We start from the raw sequence: 15,194 nt of genomic DNA, 5'->3' as shown, positions 1-15,194 counted from the left end.
TTCTAACCAAGCCTTCTGCTATCTAAATTTGAACCTCTTCACTGACTAGTAGGTTATCTATGTACCCGTATCAGTTACCATTTTTAGTTCAGGGACGACACTAGATGTTCTCCTCGGACTTTCCCTGAGGATTGTTTCATCCTCTGAGTGACATGCCTCTGTGCTACATATATCATACTTGGGATTTGGGGGCTAAAATTGCCTTTCACTTATTAACAGATATATTATATTAGAGATATATATCCACTGGGAGGGGAGCTCTGTTTACTTGCATCAGGTTTTCATGAGGAAGTACATCCACTTGGGTAACCTCTCTGGCTTTGGTCCCAACCAAAAGGGAGTGACTTACCTTATTGGAAAGTCTGAGAAAATGAACTTGCCTCTTCAATATAGGCCATTTCTCTTTCAGTGGCACCCTGACCTTGGGAGGCTTGCACTGGGGTCAGCTCTCTGTCCTGGAGTAAGAGAACCCTCCCAAGAGAAAGACTTGTGCTTGCCCAGCTGTACTAGCGTTTAGGTATGCAGACCTGTCTAAATGAGGGTGTATGCCTGTATGCCTATTTGGCCACTGGTCTTAAGAAATATAAACTGTCATTTCACCCAGGTGAAGGGAGTAGGTTTATTAAGGAACAAATAACTCCTAGTGGAGGCTTATATTATAAAAAAAAGAAGACATATTTTTGAGTTAAGGTAGAAATACCACTGAATGAAGACAAGGAATCCAGAGGCTCAGAGTTCAATTTAAAAAGGTCAGCCGGGTGTGGTGGGTCAGTCCTGTAATCCCAGCACTTGGGGAGGCCAAGGCGGGCAGATCACAGGGTCAGGAGTTTGAGACCAGCCTGACCAATATGGTGAAACACCGTCTCCACTAAAATTAAAAAATTTATCCGGGCATGGTGGCGTGCGCCTGCAATCCCGGCTACTCAGGAGGCTGAGGCAGGAGAATCGCTTGAACCTGGGAGATGGAGGTTGCAGTGAGCCAAGATCGCACCACTGCACTCCAGCCTGGGTTACAGAGCAAGACTCCATCTCAAAAAAAAATAAAATAAAATAAAATAAATAAATAAGTCTATGTCTGGAATACTCCAACTCTAGAAATCAACTTTATCTTTAATAAAAGTGCTATATTAAAATATTATTTTCTTCTGTTGAAATCCTGCATCTGTCTCTGGATTGGTTCAAGGTTTAAGATGGGGAAAAAAGGGATAGATCCCCACTAAACTCCAAAATCTTGGTAGATATACAAGGAGTCTTGAGTAATAAATAAGAAATGGACCACGTGGGTAGGTTTTGGGGGGCAAAATCGCATAGGAAATTACAGTATTTTAATGCAGGGCTGAGGGCTTTAGGTGATAATCTATGTGGGCTTTCAACCCTGAGTGAGGCACAGAATCTGGCAGATAATTTAAGACTTTGGGTTGCTTTGGTTGACCTTGCGGGTGTGGCTGAGACAGAGAGTGGGTGTTTTCAGGCATTGCTGGGTGGAATATTTGCAGCTTTCATTGTGTCTCTGAGCCAAGACTTCAGGTTTGTGATACAAAATCCAAAGGCAGCACTGTGGCAAGGCCTTAAGATGTGGCTATTAACTGGTCCTTGTACACTCCTGGGATGTAATGTTACCTGCTCTGTCTGGGACACTAAGGTATATAGTTGCTGTTTTGGGGGAAGCCCTACACAGTTGCAGAATGAGTTTGGGGAGGGGGACCTTTATAGACGAGAAAACTGTGTCTTTTCACATGGTCCACTCATGTCAAAGAGATTTTCAGTAGCAGATACCAATGTATCCCAGAGGAGTTGTGTTGTCCACACATTAAAAAAAATGATAAACAAGGTGAGTAAAACAGAGGAAGTTATGAAGTGTTTTTGATGATGGTTGTGACTACCTAAAGCGTCTGAAAGAACCATCTGGGCCCTCAGTGCTTATTCCCCTTATTCCCAAAAACACATCAGTACATGCAGGAAAAGAGATGAGAAAGAAGGAATTTTGTAATTCCAGGCCCTGAAATTAATTTGCCTTAATCAATGTTTACATCAAAGTTTGAGAAAGATATTAGATAGTTAATGGATTATGGATGAGAAAAAAAAGTGAAAGCAAGGAATAATGACTGATTTTCAAAGCCCATTTTCAGATGAAGATTATTTGTCTGCCTGGGAAAATCTCACAAAGTCATAGAAAGCCACTTTTTTAAGGAAGAGGAAATGTGTTATCATTTCATAGAGTATAACTTCCTGAGTCCTAAAAAGAAAAGAGTAGCTGACCCTATAAAAAGAGAAGTTTGAGAGCTTTTATGAACAATATGATGATTTTAAGATTGTAGCTCTGGATGATGACAAATTGGAGGGTTTCATTCACATAGACAGAGTGGACCTGAGTTACTTAAGCAATCGTTTACACAAAGTTTTGAATGACTGATACAAAGAGAAGGCAGCAAATTGTGTAAAGCTGAATACTCTTTAATCCTCTGAGGATAAAATTGTCTGCCAGTAAATGAGATTGATGAGTTGGGGGAGGTAGAAATAATTCCTATAGTTCTAAAAGAAGCAAAAGCAAATTGAGGAAGAATCCATTTGCCGTGCATGCTCACATTTATATAACCATCTTTAGTTTATCCAGCATCAACCAAAGCCCAACAAATCCAAAAATCAGAAACAGGAATATCTCTCAATGGCTTACCAAAGAAAGAACTCAACGCAAATCAAATTGAATATGTGCAGATGATTAATGGCAGGGATCTGCAAAGGGTATCAACCCACATTCTAAAAATGAAAGCAAAGAAAATAAAAGAGAAAGAAAGCAAGCTGTAAAAGAGCACAAGAGAATGGAGAAGAAAGCTAACAAATGAACCTTCAAACTAGAGAAAAGAAGGCAGGAAAATGAACTACTGAACCTGAAGAAGAATGCTGAGGGTCTAAAGTTATCACAATGGGACATTTAGAAAAAGGCGCATTCCCCATTAGGAACTCCTCATTATATTCAATTATGAATCAGAATATTTTTACTGCCATTTTTTACTAATGGGTATTGAAAAAGAAAGTACAGTATTTGAATTAATTCTTTACCAAGTTTTTCCTGCTAACCCTCTTGTACATATTGTCATATTTTTATTTTAATTTCTGTATTAATGTTATTTTAATGTTTAATTTTCAATGTTGACATTAAAATTAGTGTTATAATATAACCTTAATTAGAATGTAAGCTAAGCTTACATTAGCTCTAAAATAATTTGATTTAATGAAAATAAAATAACTGGACAAATTAATAAAAAATATTTTCAGAACTTGAAAAAAAAATCCAAAGGTAACAGAGCTCCAGAAGGTCGACAGTACTAACGTGTAGAGTTCTAGCTTTACATTCTTAATGTAGGCCCTTGATAAGCAGCGGTAGATGAGTTATTCCAAATCATTTTTCTTCTTATTCTGTTTTAAACCATATTCACAGCCAAAGAAGAATGTGTGAAAGGGGTCACTTCTGGAATCATGTAGCTTTGTCTATGGCTTCAAGAGCTACCCCCTCATCACCATATCACAAGTTGTCTTTGATACACAAATTCTCATGATAGTTTTTGATATTAAGGACCTAAACTTTTATTTCACCAAGAGAATGGTGATATATTTTAACAATGAGAAAATAAAAATGGAGAAGGCTCTTATTATAAAGAGAATATATCATTTTTTTAAAGTAGAGAAACAACTTTGAAAATAAGGCATCCTAATGTGTAAGAAAGCAATTTAACAGCATTGTTCCTAGACTATTCTGAGTCTAGACATCAGGTATGCTCTAGAAATTAAGAAGGAAAGGGAGAGATTTGAAAATTTTGCTAGAGTCTTATCAGCAGAACAGGAGCAGTTTGAGAATAATAACAAAGAAAGGAAGACAGTATCATAAAACAGAGAGTACTAGAAGAAAGGTTGAGCTCTTAAAAAACAGATGAGATATAGGTGAAAAGGGAAATTAAATGATCAGAGGCCAGGCTAGATAGATATAAAAGGCAAAAAAGAGATGCACCCAAGTATAACAGCTACTACTCTTAATGAGTTTATTAGATAAAAGCAGTGATGGTTTATCAGCATTATCAGATCAGACAGTGAGATTTATGCCCAAAGACATCTAATAAAGAGTGGCAATATATTTAAGAGCAGACTGAAATAACTACCTAAGGAATCAAGATGCAGAAAACAATGGAGAAATGTGCTCTTAGTATACCTATCAGTGCTCTATAGATTGTATTCAGAAAGACTGGAAATAGGTACTAGGGCACTATAAGAAAGACCACTGTAAGTAAGACATTTCAAGTACCATTAAGTGAGTTACACGGTAACACAGCTACTATAAGTGGGACTCAGTTATTATCTGTGTCCTGAGGAAGAGATCCACAATATTTATGAAATTAGAATTCTAAGAAAGTACAGGGAAGGTAAGACATTCTAAAACCATATAAATATTAGCTATTATGTTGCTATGACTACTACTACACTACAGCTACTATTACTTCTATTGCTGCTGCTACTAAAATGGTGCCATGAAAAAAAAGATAGACTTAGTCTGGTTCTGTCTGGATGATGAAGTAGAATAGGATTTGTATGATACCTTTGGTCAGCCTAGAACGCTTTTATATCTTTTATTATGAGAAGACTGACAGAACAGAATCTAGAAAAGAATGTTAGAAAACCACATGTCTGGGCTTCAAACAAAGACAAAAACTCAGATTCAGCAAACAGCACTATCTCTGCATGAGATAAAAAAAGAAACAAAATAAGCAAGTTACTTCATTAAAAATTCAACTGACCTTCCTAAAAGGATTATAGGAAAATAGAAAGTCAAACACTGGTGGTATAGTCTACTATTCAAGTCCTGGCACATTTAAAAAGTAGTGTCTTCAGTCAGGGATATTGATTTTAATATGCCCTAAGGGAACGTCTTCAAAAACCCCCAGAGTAGCTCTGCACTATGAATCAGCTGTGCGAGTCAGCCTCAAACACACCCCAATGATCCCTGTTTTGTGATATTCACACCTTTGTATGTTCCCCTTCCACACTGCATATGAGTTGGTTGGTGTGACCAATAGAATATAGCAAAAGTAATGATATGCCACTTTGAAGGCTAGGTCAGAAAAGGCACTGTTATATTCTCTTTGCTTTCTCTTGAATCACTTCCCTGGATGGAAGCCAGTTGCCATCTTGTAGGAATAATCAGGGTGTCCTGAAAAAAGTCTAATGTGGCAAGGAACTGAAACCCGTCAAAGCCAGTGAGGATCCAACAGGTCCCAGTAACAACCACATGAGTGAGCCATCTTGGAAGTGAAACCCCTGGTCCCTATCAAGTAGTCAAATGACTGCAGTCACACACACACACCCACACACACGCAAAGACTAAAGAAAAGGTTTATCTCTGGAGTCTTATGATCACAGAAGGTTTTTGTTTACTCTGTAATTTTCTACAATTGGCATTGTTTTAAAATTTAAGAGAAGGCAGAGAAGAAAGAGACACAGAAAGTACACATTGCTGATATGGTTTGGCTGTGTCCCCACCCAAATCTCATCTTGAATTCCCAAGTGTTGTGGGAGATACCAGTGGGAGGTAATTGAATCATGGGGGCAGGTCTTTCCCATGCTGTTTTCGTGAAAGTGAATAAGTCTCATGAGATCTGATGGTTCTATCGGGGGAATTTCCCTGCACAAGCTCTCTTTTTGCCTGCTGCCATCCATGTAAGACATGACTTGCTCCTTCTTGACTTCTGCCATTATTGTAAGGGCTCCCAGCCACGTGGAACTGTGAGTCCATTAAAAACTCTTTTTCTTCTCAGTATCAGGTATGTCTTTATCAGCAGCATGAAAACAGACTAATATAACTGCCAAGAAACTGACTTGAATAAAGAGTCAGGAATGGAATCATTTTGCAGCTGAGTGAGATTGGAATTGCCCAAAAAGCAGACTTTAATATTAAGACTTGATGTAAATGGACCCTGGAACGAACAGTAGAAAAGAAAAGACAAGGAAAGAAGGAAAGGCAACACAGGCTGTGGTAAAGATTATTTATCAGTGTGTGTAACTAGGATTCAATTCCACTAGAGACCTCTGGGGGACCCACTCAAGGGAGAAAAAAGTTGTGGAATTTGTCATTGGATGAGAGCTATTACCGGTGGTATTTATAACACTTACAGCAATCCTGCAGTCAATGTACATGTGGTAAGAAGTGTATAGGAATGCAGACTACTGGAGAAAGATGGTCACACATACCAACAGACTCTGCTGGTCTGTCACATCAGCAGAGGATATATGTAGGTGACATTGACCAATGACATTGGAAACACAGACTAGGATTGGTTTGTGTCTCTGAATTCCTAAATAAAGAGCCTGGATTCTATTTTATAAGCACTGAAAGAAATAAATGATTGACTTATTTTTTATTATGCAGAATTTCAAATGTAAATGTGTGAGATTGTAAAGAAAAGTATAGTGAACTTCCATGCACCCATCATCTAGTCCCAATAAACAACAATTCTGGCCGATCTCACCTTATCTATACTCCTATCTGTATTCTCCCATTCCATATTACTTGAATCAAATTCCAGACTTATATCAATTTTTCATAAATATTTCAGTATGTATATATAAAAATAAGGACCTCTTCTTAAATACAATACCACTTTCTTGTTTGGGTTTTTTTTTTTTTTTGGAGATGGAGTCAAACTCACTCTGTCACCCAGGCTGGAGCGTAGTGGAAAGATGCCAGCTCACTGCAACCTCTGCCTCCCGGGTTCAATCAATTCTCCTGCCTCAGCCTCCCAAGTAGCTGGGATTACAGGCATGCGCCACCACGCCCAGCTAATTTTGTATATTTAGTAGAGACAGGGTTTCACCATGTTAGCCAGGATGATCTCAAACTCCTGACCTCAAGTGATCCACCTGCCTTGGGATTACAGGCATGAGCCACCGCACCCAGCCCAATACCACTTTCAAACCTGAAAACATTAGCAATAATTCCTTAATACCATCAATTATCCAAGTAATATTCAAATTATCCATTGACAAAGTTTTAAAGAGAATTGTGTGATTAAAAAAATGATTGAGAAAGGTTACTCTCCCATCTGTGCATATGATGGATTAAAGCCAAGAGGGCCAGAATATAGAGGGGCAGTGTAAAAGCCACCACAACAGGAGAGAAATGAAACAAGATAGCCACGGTGTGAGCTAATGTGACTGGGATGAAGACATGGACCCTGAGTGAGAGACATGATAGGACTCAGGGAAAGCAAATATAAAGGAACACAAAAGTAGGAAGAGCAGAAATTCTGCTGGGACACACAGGAAAGCACAGGAGATTATTGGTTTAGTAGGGGAAATGACAAATTTAGTCACGGACCTATTCAGTTTAATAGGATGGACATCTGGTCGAAGTATACAGGTAATACCTCAAAGATTCAGAGCCACAGTTTGAGGGAAAGACAGACATTCAAGATTTCAACTTGAGAATCACAAAGGTTATGACTAATTGAAAGATAGTTTGTAAAAAATAAATGTAAAGGGCAAGACAGAACTTCATGCTTTCCTTAAAGAACCTGAAATTAAAGCAAAAAAAAAAAAAAAAAAAAAACATGAAAGAAGGCAAGAATGAAGTAGTCAAGGAGGTGAGAAAAAACACAACAAGAACTGAGATTTATCAGAGTAGCCAGTTTCAAGAAGGATGAAGAAACTCATAAAAGGTGCAGAGAAATATTCTGGAGAATCTAAAGTCCATCAAATGCTCAGTGGTATTCATTTATATTCAGATATTCAGCAACTATTACAGAGTTCCTATTATGTGTCAAATACTGTCCTAGGTCCTGGATATATGATGGTGAAAAGAGCAGGCTCAAACCCTTCCTTCTTAGAGTTTACATGTAATGAGGGAGGCAGACATTAGTCAGTTGATTGTGCAAATAAATAATTATAAACCAAACTGAGTGCAACAAGGGGAAATCCAATGTGGCAGAGATGAGAATGCACAATAGGGGAACCTGATCTCTTCTGGGACAGTAGCAGAAGGCAAAGGATGGTTTCCTTGGGATGTTGAATGTACTAGATAGCCACAGCCTCTAGTACTGCTATTTGACCTATGAGTAAAGAATGACATCATTGTTTTTGTCATTCAAAAAAGAGGTCTGGTAGAGGAAATAACCAGACCTCAATTTTGAAAGAAAAGGCATTTTTACAGAGTTCTTATAATCAGTTAATTGTTGCAACACTTTGTACAAATGTTTACTAAAGAAAGGAAACATCATCAAAAGCAATACGTGAGAACATTCTAAATTATTTTTAACAATGTCTGACATACTATTTGAGTGTCATAAAATAAAATGTGTATTTTGGCTTTAGTTTCTGGTAATAAACCGTTACCACTGAAACAAAAAAAATTTTTTTTTTTTTGAAATCAGTATTTCGGTTCTCAAGCTCAAGCAAAGGTTTTGTTTGGAAATTACTTTCTTTAGTACTAAACAGAAATCTAGAATAGTGGAGCACCATGCCAAAAAATCACTAATCAAACCTTTATTTTTTCCTATGCTGTTTACATCTGCTTAATTAATATACAAAAACTTACCTCCAGAAAGTCACAAAGCAAAGACTTTAAGAGCTAGAACATCTAATAAATAATAAACTTTAAATTCAATTAATCTGAACATTAAGAAATCAGGATCAGAGACTTAAGCAGTGCTTGAATATTTTATAAAGTAACTTTGATGAAAAGTAAACTTAAAATATCCTTCAGAATGTGCTTGAGATTGTCTTATTATGATTTAAATATTACAATTTATTTTTTTAAAGCAAAAGTTAGACACCTTTCAGAAATCTTCCTTAAGAAACAGGCTAGGTTCAAAAGTCTGAAAAGTTGATTTATATGGTTTCAGATTTCACAATGCAACTAATCTGTAACAGACTATCATTTGTTGAGATTCACTGTAATATTAAAGAATATCCACAATCAACTGAAAAAGTTATTAAAATACTCCTTCCTTCTATAATTACATATTTGTGTAAAGACAGATTTTACTTTAAACAAAATACCATATTGCATCCAATTGAATGCAGAAGCAGGTAAGAGAATTCAGCTGTCTTCTATTAAGCCTTATATTAAAGACATTTACAAAAATGTAAAACAGTGCCACTCTTCTTGCTATATATGTATACATACATATCTGTTTATTTTGTTTCAGAAAAACTATATTACGTATGTTAACATGTAATATGTTTTCATTGTTTTTAAATGACTTAGTAAATATTTTTTAAATTTTTCTGTTTCAATTTCTAATATGATAAATACCAACATAACCTGCATAAACAAAGTTCTTTGCAAGGGTCTTCAATAATTGTTAACAGTGTAGAGGAGTCCTAAGATCCTGCAGAGGTATAATTTCTGTTTACCATGTCTGTGGTTTGTCTTGGATCATTCCTGGGATCCTTTAAGCATAACATACCCCTTGCAGTTTACAGTTATTACACTGTAACTTCCACTGAGTGGTTTATATCAATACCATGAACAAATTAGTAATGCCAAGGAAAGAACGGGATATTTGCTCTGGCAGGTTTTTACAGATTCAAGAGGATAGGAAAAAATTATTGTCAATATTTATTATAAAATTTTTGTGAAAACAATGTATCACCTATACTGGGATTGTCATATATATGTTTTTGAAAATGAAAATAGCTATACTCTACCGAATTATAAAGTAATCATTAAAAATTTAAGCCTGTATAATACAATAAAGAAGGTTCTACAGATCACTCAAATCTATACACTGTCCAAAAAATAGTAATGTATTTGTATATTTTCTTTCAGACTTTATTTTTTCATATTATGGTGTGTGTGTCTGTGTGTGTGTGTGTGTGTGTGTGTGTAAAGAAGAAATAACCCAAGTATAAACTTAGCCACAAGAGCATCATGATAAAAAAAAATTTCAGTTTGAAAATCTCTGCATTCTGAAAATCACTGATACCTGAGTTAGAAAGCTATCATAAAAGCCTGTGTTAATTTTATTAAATCAAATGTAAACTGCCTTACATGGTATACAATTAAATTTGCTATAAAATTAAATTAGCTATAAAATTAAATTAAGTTTTAAATCTAAAATGTAGCTGAGTAACAGATCTATACATCAAACTGTTTTCTAGTTAAAAACTTTAAGATTGTAAATATGCTGAAGCCATTCTACTGACCATATTAAAATGCTGTAACAAATTAGAATAAGAAAAAGTGAATTATCACAATGCTTTTTGGTATTTTTGTACGACTAAGAATGTCTGTATTTTTCAAATCTTGTATGAACATCTAATTATCTCACTGGATCTCTACTTTATCAATTTAGCTTTAAAATCTCACTTAAAAAGTAATGTAATCCTATATATTAACCAATATTTAAGTTGTGTGAAAAGGTAAGAAGTAATTAGCATCAAATGTTTCTTAAATTAGAGATCATCTGTTTTTAATTCTTCCTCAGATGTCTTATCAGCCTTCACTATGGAAAATATTAAATTTCCATAGATTCAGCAGATTGAAACAATTTTTAGAAGGAGACAAAAACTGGCAGAACTGACCATAGGCAATAAAGTCAAAATGATAAAATCCAAAATATGCTGACGAATGCTTTTTTTCTCACCTACCTTGCAAATGTTTCAACTTGGTGCTTTTGATAATGTAATCTGCTCTCCTAAAAAAGGAAATAGGTATTTATGTAGCCTCCTGAAGTGTTTTATGTATTCAGGTATCACTGACAAGTTCCAGCAATCAGATTCTGAACAACGATTATCTAAAATAATTTATTGAGGCTTAGGGTTTTTGTTTTAAGTTATACTATATTGAAAATTATTTCATTATATTTCAATTTATCTTAGATCAAATGAGTTTCGAGCAAATTAAAGTCAATCTATTATTTTGACTTAATATACATTGTTTATAACATTTAATTTTATATTTTTTTCCTGGTTTCAGAGTTATCTCACTCACTGCCCATTAACACAAATTGCAAGTATGAACAGAACAGGCATCAGATAGGAAGAAACGCACTTATAAACTAATGTAAAGGTAATCCAAACAAAAAATATGAGAATCATATGAACTTGTCATTATATTTTCAGTTCAAACAATGCTACTGTAATAATTAAGTTATTGTTATTAAGGAGCATACTGAATAAACATGAAAGCACCTACTCAAAATATATAAATTCATTTTAGATTTTATCAAAAGCATAGTTTAATTCAAATGGACATAAATATTTTAGACTGTAAATAGTTCCATTTATATGCATATAGATGTTCTCACAGACTGTATTAAGTCCCCACCATGTTCATTTGAAGATAAATATATACAGCATTTACTTCAGTTCACAAAGTGTGGGCATAAAACAATCTACAGAAGCTTTTTATAGGGTTTAAAAGAGTTCTAATCACCCATGCCAACTGCAGTCTTCTCTCAACACAAAACTTCTTTTGAAATCAAGCATTCATTTGCTAAAACAAGGCATCTGCTGTTAAGGAGATTGATTATCCTGGGGCCTGACCTAATTGGGAGATTAGATATGGTTCTCTACGCTGGATAGCATGGTTTATAGGAAAAAAAAAATGAGACTGAAAAAAGAGCAAACTTCTTTCAGCTTCCAATGCTCTTTATTTAATTCTAATTTTCTTTAAATAGAAACAAACAGAATTACAAATGTTAGGTTGGTGAAATTAGTGTGTTATGAGTTACAAATTCATGAGCTCACCAGGTCTTTTCTTTAGTAACAGATACATATTTGTTCTCATTACGTAAGTCAAACATTGACAAAGAAATGAGTTTTTTTGCCATATCCCACTGAGTGAAGATGACTACATAATAGGTACACACACACACACACACACACACACACAAATCTGGCCTTTTGCTAATGGTATCATTCCAGTGTTTTCCATTGCCATTTAGGTATTGGTTCTTTTTCCCCAAACATAGACATCACCTCATTGCTGTGGCTAATTGCATTTTTCTTCCTAGCCTTTGACAACCAGACCTTTGTTAATGCTATTCACCAATATATCAGACTCAGGTCATCCATCCAAAACATGACAAAAGACCCAGATGCTCATGTAAATTGCACTCCCCAAAAGTACTGCCCTCTTCCTCAGGGCAGATACAGATTCATGACCCCCTCCCATTTTTGTTCACTCCCTTTGTTTTCACTTAATCTGTCATGCTTGAAAAAAGTGGTTATTTATGGACTGTAAGAAACATTATGCTTTTTTACATTGTAAATCAAATAATCAAGATGATTATGAAGATACAATTTTCTATTCAAAATTGTAAAACAGCCTGTTCTAGTTGAACTTCAAAATGAGTCCCTTTCAAGAATGAAGACTTCCCTCTATTCATTTTTTTCACCCCTTCTTGTACTCTTGAGTTAAAACCAAGTTCAATTGTCCTCTTTCACTGAGGAAAAAAGGAAGAAAAAACTTTCAAGTAGAAGTGTTCAAGCAGAAGTGCAGGACTGAATCATTAATAAAATATTTCATTTATAATTAAAAAGTCAATTTTACTTGATGCTTTCTTATTGCCTTCAGTAAAATTTGCATTAAGCATTAATTACTCAGAATTTCTACTTTCTAAAGCCTTAAGTAACTTTTTTTTAAGTAACATAAAAATAATTTCAAGATACTTTCAAGAAACTGCTATAATGATGCTTTTAAAGGAAGGTTATTATAGATTAAATGGTTTCAGAAACATACTATGTTTGTGTAAATATAGCCATATTCCAGAATCAAGATTTCTTTCTATTCATTCTTCATCTCTTATATATTTTCACCTTATATATTTTAATATTCACCATTTTTGGAAACTAAGTCACTACAAGAGATGGCAGAAATAGATAATTAAATAGAAAAACAATTTATCCAGATAGAAATAAGCACTAACATTTTGATATTTTAAGAAAAGCACCAAGATCAAACTAATATATAAGTTTCTGACCTTAATTTTAAAGACTTTCAAATTTAATTAAAATTGAGTGAAAACTTAGTAAAATGGTAAGAAACTTATAGGGTTACAAGTGCTACTATCCTTATCTTCCACTCACAAATACAACCACACTGAATTTAATATGCTCACCGGTTAGTCATAATACCAAAAAAATCAGAAATATCTTATTGAGCTTATGTAATAGGATAGCATAAAACATTAATAACCATTAAAGCTTAGCAAATATTATGGAATATATCAGTAACATTAGGAAATGAATGACACACAGCATCATCATTTTATTGGAATTCCCTATTGTGAAGCTGAAGTGTGCAGGTCTACTCTGAATAAATTCAGAACAGAAAACAGGAAAAGTTCATACAAAAAAAGAGCACAGAAAAACAGAGGAGGTCAAGAAAGGACCGGAGCTAAAGAGAAGACTGAAAATTTGGCAGAATTAAAGGACTAAAAATCATCAGATATGGAAGATGGATAAAAAGGTGAAATTAATGAATCTATGATAATGAGGCAAAACCAGAGATTTTCCTGGCAATTATAGCACTTACTGGAATTTAAATAGTGAAGATAATTAAAATAGTGAAGTCTTAAGTGCCTCGACCTGGACTGTCACTATAGCTTTCCAATCTGTACTTCACCTGTGCTACAGTAACGTTACTAAAACACAACTTTATATTGTCCCCAATATAATTCTATAAAAACTTTTAGTGTCTCTCTAATGTCTCCTGAGAAAAGTCCAAACTTTTAGCCTGTCACACAAGGCTCTCTAGAAAAAGAACCCAGATGTAATCTGATCACATGAAGACTCTGTCCTGGGGAAAAGTGAGCTAATTTGATGCTTCCATATTTTGTCCCATAGATTTTAAGTTCTGTGCCTGTGATGTCCTCTCTCTACACATCTGTACCTATAAAGGTTTTTATCCCCACCTTTACTTTATGGTCCAGACTGGACTTTAATCATCTCCGTTAAACCTCTAATTGACACCCATCTTTGCCTGCCTAAGTTCTAAGCACTCTTCAAGTTCTAAGTACTCTTCAAAATGTTTATAACATATACTATACCTAACACTGTGGAAAATGTTTATAACTCTTCAAGTTTTACATCCTCCAAGAATATTTCTTTTGCTATCTTTGAATTTGTTTGGCAATTACTGCATACATTCACTTGTTTCTCATCCTGTACCTTCTTATGTGCAGCTATTTTTGTGTAATAATTCCCCAACTAGATTCCCAGCTAGATTTTTCCTCTTGCATCCATACAGCACCGCACTGTAAGATAAATAGTACTCAATAAATATCTATTTAGGAAAACAAATATCCATTTATTTCTCCTTCATTGACTTATCATCCCACTCCTCATAATGGCTGCTTTAAAAATCTTTCCAATTCTTGGCGTGGCGCAGTGGCTCACCCCTGTAATCCCAGCACTTTGGGAGGCCAAGGCGGGCGGATCACGAGGTCAGGAGATCGAGACCATCCTGGCTAACACGGTGAAACCCCGTCTCTACTAAAAAATACAAAAAATTAGCCCGGCGTGGTGGCGGGCTCCTCTAGTCCCAGCTACTCGGGAGGCTGAGGCAGGAGAATGGCATGAACTCGGGAGACGGAGCTTGCAGAGAGCCGAGATCGCGCCACTACACTCTAGCCTAGGCGACAGAGCAAGACCCTGTCTCAAAAAAAAAAAAAAAAAAAAAAATTTCCAACTCTTTTCACTTATGTGACATTATCTTTCCCTTCCTCCACTTCCCTATCTCACCTCCTCCTCCACTGAGAAGCTAAAGATTATTCTTTACTTGCATTTCAAGAAAAAATGAGAATTTATCTGCATCCTCACATCTCCCTTCTTCCTTGTTTTCAATTTCTAAGAGGGAATTGTCTCTTCTGTTTATTCTCTACTTGGGTCCTTGATGCCATTGCATTCTGTGGCCTCAGGTGTCTGGCTCTATTAGTTAGGCCTTTCCAACTTTCAACTTCAGTATTTATATTTCTTTTGCTCTCTTTCCTCTAAATATCCTAAACATAAAATTCCCAAGATCCAGTAATTGCTTATGTGGTTTCTCCACTCTCCATTTCTCTTGCAAACCTTTTACTTCTATCTTCTTAGCCTTACTTCCAAACTCCTTGTAAAAGACTTTTATACCCTACCGTGTGACCCAAATTGTCTCCTCTTAGTTCACCAAAAATCTTTCAAGTACAAAATCTGTGACTCTTCCTCAG

At 35.4% G+C, this 15,194-nt stretch overlaps 1 long non-coding RNA gene across 1 annotated transcript in view; it reads right to left on the bottom strand.

The window, feature by feature from the left end:
• The window catches only part of LOC134809807 (uncharacterized), a 509,671-nt gene that overhangs the window by 483,089 nt on the left and 11,388 nt on the right, over positions 1 to 15,194 (bottom strand). Inside the window, exon 2 of the long non-coding RNA XR_010156343.1 lies at positions 10,636 to 10,682. This is a non-coding gene — a long non-coding RNA (uncharacterized LOC134809807). The remainder of the gene's footprint in view (positions 1 to 10,635; positions 10,683 to 15,194) is intronic.

The sequence above is a fragment of the Pan troglodytes genome, chromosome 3, assembly GCF_028858775.2.
Source record: "Pan troglodytes isolate AG18354 chromosome 3, NHGRI_mPanTro3-v2.0_pri, whole genome shotgun sequence".
Taxonomy (NCBI): domain Eukaryota; kingdom Metazoa; phylum Chordata; class Mammalia; order Primates; family Hominidae; genus Pan; species Pan troglodytes.
This window is presented reverse-complemented; position numbering and strand designations above follow the sequence as displayed.